This window comes from Solanum stenotomum, chromosome 1, assembly GCF_019186545.1.
Source record: "Solanum stenotomum isolate F172 chromosome 1, ASM1918654v1, whole genome shotgun sequence".
Lineage (NCBI taxonomy): Eukaryota > Viridiplantae > Streptophyta > Magnoliopsida > Solanales > Solanaceae > Solanum > Solanum stenotomum.
Genome location: NC_064282.1, coordinates 87713361 through 87722323, shown reverse-complemented (window position 1 = coordinate 87722323; position 8963 = coordinate 87713361).

Sequence of the window (8963 nt, the reverse complement as noted above, 5' to 3'; positions counted from 1 at the left end):
TTAGAAGGGTGCAGGAACAAGAAGAAGGAATAAAAAGTTACACATATGTCAACCATCAGCTCAGAAAAAAGGGCAAACTGGTAGTGGACAAAGATGAGCAAGTGAGGCAAGAAATCCTACAATACTGGCATAACAACCCTAATGGAGGACACTCAGGGATGGAAAATACTTACAGAAGGATCTCAACATTGTTTTATTGGAGAAAGTTAAGAGAGGATGTCAACACTTACATTAGGAAGTGTTCTGTATGCCAGAGGAGCAAGTATGATGCAGCAGCCTATCCTGGACTACTACAACCTCTACCCATTCCTAGTTCTGCTTGGTCCAACATCAGCATGGACTTTATTGATGGCCTACCAAAGTCTAAAGGAAAGACCACTATTATGGTGGTAGTGGACAGATTAACCAAGAGTGCGCATTTCATTTCTCTCAGTCATCCCTACACAGCATCAGCAGTAGCCCAAATCTTTCTGGATCAGGTCTATAAGCTCCATGGTATGCCAGAAAACATTGTGAGTGACAGAGATCCTATATTTCTTAGTAAGTTCTGGCAGGATCTATTCTTTGTTCATGGAGTTACACTATGTACATCCACAACCTATCACCCACAATCAGATGGCCAAACTGAAGTCTTAAATAGGACTTTAGAGACTTATCTAAGGTGTTATTGCGCTGATAGCTAAGCTGATTGGTCATCGTACCTGCCCTAGCTGAGTGGTGGTACAACACTACATTTCATTCGGCAATACAAACTACTCCTTATGAAGCACTGTATGGTCAACCTCCACCTCTTCATTTACCTTATGTGTCGGGTGAAGCTGCTGATGAAGAAGTGGATAGAAGTATGTTGACTAGGGAATGCAAGGCTCAATTACTCAGGTTCCATTTGCATAGAGCCCAAAAAAGAATGGTTGATTTGGCCAATAAGGGAAGGAGTGATCAATTGCTCAGGTTCCATTTACATAGAGCCCAAAAAAGAATGGTTGATTTGGCCATAAGGGAAGGAGTGATAGGCAATTACAAGTAGGAGATTGGGTTTATCTTAAGTTGCAGCCATACAGACAAGTCACAGTGTCTAATCACTCATATTCTAAGCTGTCAGCTAAGTTTTATGGACCTTACCAGGTGGTGCAGAAGATAGGTCCAGTAGCTTACAAGCTTAACTTGCCCTCTCATGTGGCTATTCATCGTACACTCCATGTATCACAATTAAAGTTTTGTCATGAAGTGCCTAGAAACATAACTCATCCACCAGTGGTTGATGTTTCCAGTCCTTATTGCGTGGAACCCAAAATCATTCTAGATAGAAGAATGATTAAAAAGGGGAATAAAGAAGTGGTTCAGTTGCTAATTCAATGGAAGGACATGGTTGTGGAGCAAGCAACTTGGGAGGACTACTCAGTTATGAAGATAAGGTTTCCTGGACTCTTCCTTGAGGACAAGGAAGTTTCTAAGGAAGGAGAAATGATGCAGAACAAAGCCAATCAAGAATCAGAATGAAACGTTGAAGCTTTAAGAGTAGTACCTTCTGTTTATTTAATGGTAACAATCAGTTAAAAGTAGTTAAGTAGGCCTTGAGTCTTAGTTACAATGTGGTCCCAAATAGTTTTATATTGTATTTTTCCTTTTTTGCACATTAAACCCATTAATTAGAGGAGGGGTCCCTATCCAGTCCATGTCAGGTGCTTTTGCAGGAATCTGTACTACCTTATCTTCTTGTCTGGAAAGAAAGGTGAGTCATCTAGGGTTAAGACTTAGTATAAATTATAATGTTCTCTCTTTGGTTCTTTTTATCATATATGAAATATCTCTAGCCGTAAAATTAGCTAGAATTAGCTAACTTCTTCTTTCTCTTTTACAAATTCTGTTTTTACTATTCCATTGGATTGGATTGTTCTTCCATCAGTTCCTGCATCATAAATGGTCAAGGGGTACGTTTGACTTCTTTGAAAGGTTGTGTTTGTTTATATGGTATAAGATGTGACCTGGATGTTTGGATCATGGAACAAGATGGATGGACTCGGTTAATGATAATTAATTGTAAAAAATCAGATTTTCACGATCAATTGATAAGCAATATTGTTCTTTTGGGTATCACGAGAAATGGTGAAATTCTCTTCCAAGTAGGATGGAGGCTTGAACATCTTGTCATGTATGATCCTAAATGACATAAATTCGTTCAAAAAGTTCCTATATTCGAAGATTCAAAACATGACATAATTCCAATATGTTCGGAGAGTTTCTATTTTCCTATCGAAACCTAATATCATGCATGAACAAGAGAGATCAACTCCCTCGATCGAAATCTTTGTAGTTCAGTTGGTTGGCTATACCTAAATCATGAGTTTTCTTTTCTTTAGTATTTTAGTTTTATAGTTCTATTCATTTTAAAGTCATACAATTTTATAAGTTGATTTGTGTTTTATTTACTAACTTTTCTCTTTAATTAAGATTCTAAATTGTTTTCCTCTACAAACTCTATAAGTGTAGCGAGAAATCCTAGTAACTCAGTTGATTGACTACCTGAACTTATCAGTTATCAAGTTTTGAATTGTAATTATGTAATAGCACATTACCTTATATGACTCTCTATCATGAACATTTGGTCATGAAAAGAGACCCTCTATTTTGAAACGATGCATATTATTAATTATAAGAAGATACATAGATAACGTATAACCATAAGAAATATTACAAAATTTTGAAAAAAAGAAACGTATATCATTGTATATGTTTGTGTTTCTTCTTCTTGTGCATTACATTACTAGGAAAATATAAGCTATTCAAACATAATGTTGGAGTGGCATAAGGAAGCACATACTCGATAGGATTTGATATATAAGTTTTTTGTAACAAATCGTTGTATTTGAGGATCGTAGATGGAAAGCTTGTTATAACCTGGTCCATCAAAGATAAATTCACCATTCATTGTGCAACACAAAAGCTTCAAACAATGAATAAAATAATTAATCGACTTGTTGATTCTCATTAACAATTTCCAATCATCTTGTTCCATGATCCAGATGTTCAATTCGTGAGTAACGTGTTTTACACATATAAACAAAGGCAACCATTCACACTAGACAAACGAAACAACTCATTTTCATCTTCTCAAACAAATAATGGTGTTGGAAGCTTCTTCAATTCGCCTGACTTCATGTCAAAGTATATGATTGTAGAAGTTTTACGTACAAAAGGCTCGATTTTATTTTTCAGAGACCAATATATACGACAAGTATTTTAAAACGGAAGAACTATAAGTCTTTAACAATATGGAATAGTATTTTTAGTAAAATACAGATTAATAGGAACAGAAGAAGTGTCCAATGATTAAAATTGTCGAAAATTTACTCATGAAAACACGATTTGTCCAAGTTTAAGCGGGTCATTTATTAACTAAACCTACTTTGATGCATCCAAAGTTCAGTCCAGTTCACTCATTAAAGTAAAGTTCGTCTTCTAATGTTATATAAAAAAAAAAATTGTGTTGTAATAAAGGTCAAGTTGCACCCTAGTGAATCAATTAAAGAATTATGCAAAGATAGAAAAATTGGCAAGACTCAAGATATAAATCGTAAAACTAGTCAATTTATGACGAAAACTCACACTCAATGACCTTTTTCACACAATCTAACACACATGTTTACTCTCCACTCTCTGTTGGATCGACCCCAATTCATAGTAATTGCAGACGTACATACTATACTTCAATTATGTTGGATCGACCCCAACTCATCGTAATTGCAAACAACCATACTTCACTTCAATTAATTAAACATCATATCGAACCTTCCTTAATGTTGCAAATCGTCTCTTCCTCTTGTGCTTGAGATTGAGACACGAAGAATATAAACTATCCAAATATATTGAAGTTGTGGGAAGATCCACGGATATTTTAGTTTTTATAAACAGTTGTTGTTGGGGATTATACATAAAAAGACGACAGCATTGCCATCCTTGAAAGACAACTTCACCATTTCGCGTGCAGCCCAAACGAACTCTATCTTGTACAAACTTTTTGCAAATACTTGGTAAGTTGGATATGCTCATTAACAATTTCCAGCTTTCGTCTTGTTGCATAATCCATATGTCCAATAATACACTATGGATATTTCCACCGTATAAACTAAGACAATCTGTTATACTAGTCAAAAAGAAGTCATTCTCACCTACAAAATCAGGTGTTGGAAAACTTTTCATTTCATCTGACTTTACGTCAAAGTATATAATAGTAGATGGTCCATCTACAAATAGTCTTAGTAGATGGTCCATCTACAAATAGTCTTACTTCTCCGTAATTCAGAGACCAAAATACACAACCTTCAAGACTAATTCCACTAGACACAACGTCTCGTGGTGGTAATCGTTGTACTGGACAGGGGAAACCTGTTTTTCTTGTCCAAGAGTTGTTATTCAAGGAGTAGATAACGTAATACAAGTCATATATCAATATAACCTTGTAATCATCGACACTAGAATCATAACACAAGCACATGCACTCACACGTCGAGGCAAGTTACTGTAATACAAATGATTATGAGGGCATGTAAGAGTTCGATATTGATCTCTAGTAGACGGATTCCACAAAGCATAATTTTTGTAAGCCTTAGGGTTCTTTAAAAGAACCAAACCATCACACGAACACAAGACTACGGCACGTTGGAATTTTTTTAAAGGAAACTTTATCAGTTGATTTTCCATCATAACTAATTGAGATCTTTCGAGGTTTCTAAACTCGAAAACATTACTATTAAATCTTTGTAACAAGAGCTTTTCATGACCCAAAGCTTTAGATTGATCACGATGAGTTTTCTTGAATTGATTATCGGAGATCATAACATTCCAGGGCTTAGAAACAGATTTAAAACGTAACAAAGGTTTAGCTGGTACGTTAATGAGGATATTGAGAAGGACATCAATAGGAAGAATGGATGGATCATCCTCAAAGGTAATTGTCCTTTTATGTAGTTTCTTTTTTCTAACACAATTCGATGTGTTAGTGTTGGTATGTAATTTCTTTTTTCTAGTATGATTCGGTGCGTTAGTGTTGGTATGAAATTTCTTCTTTGGCATTTTGGTTGAAGAAAAATTGGCTAATGCGGTAAGTAGTAGTGGAGGAAAAAGGTTTTAGGTTAGGGTTTAAACCAATTGTATTGTGAGGAAAATATTTTATTGATTTTGCGTTCATACACAACTTAAGATATCATAATCTTTAAAATTTTCTACCATTTAAAAAAGTTACAAAAATCCTCTCTCTGATACATTTCTATCACCAACAATTCACATTTTTGGCCAATCATGTGTCCAGGTCCTCCTTCCCTCCCTCCTCACCTCATTAGTCTAATGTTTTAAAAGGAAAAATGGAGACTAATTTCTTGTATGTCACATAGATTTCTTCCACTAGCGGATCCAACTATGTGAGAGGTTGGTAATATATAGTAGTGCTGAGAAGAGGTGGATGCAGATTGAAAAAATACCTATTACATATTTGTGATGTGATGACTAATTAACTAGGACATATTTGTGAGAGGTAGATACAGTTTTAGTAGTAAATTGTTCACGGGTTGGTTTGGATCGATTATTGATCAAAACCAAAATCAAACCAACTTAATCGGTTTTAAAATTATCAAAATCAAATCAAACCAAATATAATATACATTTACCTGTTTAGTGGTTATCGGTTTCGGTTTGATTTGGTTGGGTTATTCGGTTACTAACCATACACAAAAATAAAAGAAACAATTCATTCAAAATATGAAAAAAGTGACAACAATCCATTCAAAACAAAAAATAGTTAGAATGACTTAAATTACCAAACTTTCGATTTCAATAAAACTTTAAAATTCACTATATTGACTAAAAGGAAGAGACAATAACATTTTCAGTCCCACAAAGAATTGTCATAGACACTCATATTACTTGAAATCAATAAGATAAATGTTTTCACCTTGGGCATTCTTGCTTTCAATAAGTGAAGTATAAAGAAACTTTAATGAAAACATATATAAGATCTTTAAAATTGTTTATAAAAACAATATATTAAGTATGTATATTAACAAAATATATGTATATAATTCATCGGTTCGGTTCGGTTATTTCTTCAGTTTTTTTGAATAAAACCATAACCAAACCAAATACTACCGGTTTTTAAAAATCTAAAACCAAACCAAACCAAACCCAAATAAAATCAGTTTTATTTTATCGGTTTGGTTTGGTTTTTCGGTTTGGATCGGTTTTTATCCAAACCGTGAACACCCCTAGTGGTAATTAACTAAAACTATAGCTATGATGACTAATTAACTAATACATATTTGTTTAACCATATAATTTCCCCTTTTTTATTTTGTATTTTATTTTTTTGAATATTAATTGTAGTAATTGTGCTTATGTTAGTGTAGTTTGATGATTATGCGAGTTTCGAGCTATTTGGAGGCATTGTTAGGGATAACTTAAGAGAGTATTATTGAAGATACTCTAAAGATGATGAGTGGGATCGATTGTGACATTGGGTAACATTGAAAAAACTTAATTTTTCCTCAACTGGCAGCATATTCCTAACACCGATATAAAAGTGGCTCATATATACCCCTACTGTTATACAAATGATTCACATATATCCTTTCCTCTAACGGAAGTGAAAAAATTGATTTTGATTTAAATTTTTTAATTATTTTTTTAAAAAATATATAATCCCATATGGATACATTTACTCCTCACACATATTTTTTTTTTTACTTTTTTGTTTGAAGGACTAATTTAAATTTATTATTTTGATGGTCAAATTAATTTATGTTTCACTAATTTTCTTGTAAAATTTATTATAGATGACCCAATTTTTTTTTCAAATACAAAAACTAAATAACAATATAGTAAAAAAATAGTTTTAAATTATAATATAGCCACAAAAAAATACTTTTAAATTTTTTTCTTTACACTAAGGAATATGAAAGAAAAAAAATTAAATAAGAATAAGAAACTCAAATAATGATAATCAAAGACGTCAAAAAATAATTTATGTATCTAAAAGATTAAAATATACCTAGAAGGATCATATATACCCCCTACATGAATTTTTTTAAAATTAAAAGTCAGAAATATAAATTTAAAGCTAATTTATTCACTTTCATTAAATGAAGGGTATATGTGAGTTTATTTTGTAATGGTAGAGGTATATGTGAGTCGTTTGTATAACGGTAATGGTATTTATGAGTCACTTTCATAGCGAAGGGCATATCAGCTCCAATGACAAAATTGAGGAGTATATCAGACCCTTTCCCTTAAATATTTTGTCTATTTTCTAATATCTGCAAAATTTTAAGTCGTAATCTAACATTTTTGTCATAAGATTTTTTAGTTTACTCAAAAAAATTCGTTGGAATATTTATACTGATCCACATTTTCTAATCGATATGTAAGTTTAACTCACAAATACAGATCTCTCTTGTGAGTAAACTTGACGCTTTAGCTATAACATTCATAGACTCATAGTTACTTTGTGACCTCGAATCTACTTTAAATTTTAGCCAAGCATTCAAATATCATGCTACCCCCAAATCCATTATATAGATCTATCCAATGTTAATTCAAGTCACAATTACATATAATTTTGACCTTATATATTTCAAAATATATGTATCTGGACGTATTAGGATGCATTAAAATCTGATAAAATTTATAATATTACGAACTAGTGTTTATTTAAGTAATTAGCTCCTAAACTAGTGAGATTTCCATAAATTATCCATAAAATTTAGCCCATATCAAACATAGTTCGTCCAATCCATTCAATTTTGTTGTGGTTATTGACTCACTCATTTATTAACCTAGCTCACTTCGATCCTCTCGATTATTCATCTACAAGTTGGGATGATATATCGATTCATGATACATATAAGTTTTGTTATATATAGCCGGTATAACAAATGAAAACAAATCTTTTACCACTTAAATAAAATATAATTTTTTAAAAAAACTTTATAAGAATTGAGTGTATGGGACTGTATCTTGTTTTTTTCTTTTCTCAATATAATTCATTTAACTTAAGTAACTTTTAGACGAGTCACTAACCCACTCATTTATAAACTTAAATCAATTTAATCAAAAGTGAATTCAACATTTGATAACTACGAGTCTCATCATTTCTAAAAAGTTGTGTTCTACCGAAAAACAAAATTTACAAATATCATTGGTCTACTATTTTGTTACGTTGAACTAAATTATTGAGAAATTAATGAAATTTTTTTCCTTCTGACTTTTCTTAATAAAACCAACATAATTCACGAAAGTCTATGATTAATGAAATTACAACTTTTTTCTAATAGTTTCTTCATTTAAATTAAATTAACTGATAGATGCTATAAGAAAAATTTTGGGAAATCTATCATTTTTTTAATTTCAAGATTATAATTTTCGATAAATAACTATGCCAGTATTGTCACTTGAAAAAAGTGTGTTCTTTTAGTAGTGCACTATCTTCAATGCGAAGTTACCGCTGGTTAATAAATCTACATATAACTAGATTAATATTATTTTTGTTGATATTACTATTTTAAATAATTTTGAAAATTAAGAAAAGAATAACATTAAATGGATAAATTTTAAATAAAGCAAGTATATAATTTAAATAAAATAAGTTTGTGAAAGAAAAAAAAATGAAAGAAAAGAGCTAAAACAAAGGACTAGCCACAAAAATAATAGATGGAAAAAAATAATTTAAAAAAAGAGAAATAAAGTTTTATTGTCCCCATATTATCTTTGTGAGATTGAGTGTCATTTTTTATCATGTTAATATTTTAATTTAAATTTTAGTCTAGTAGTTAGATATCGTACTATCACCAAATTCATTATATAGATTGACTTTTAATTTTAGTCCGTCAAAATTCAATTCAAACCACATTATTTGATACCTTCAAACTATATAGATTGAGCCTATTTTTTTATCTTTTAAAATTTAATTCAAGTCA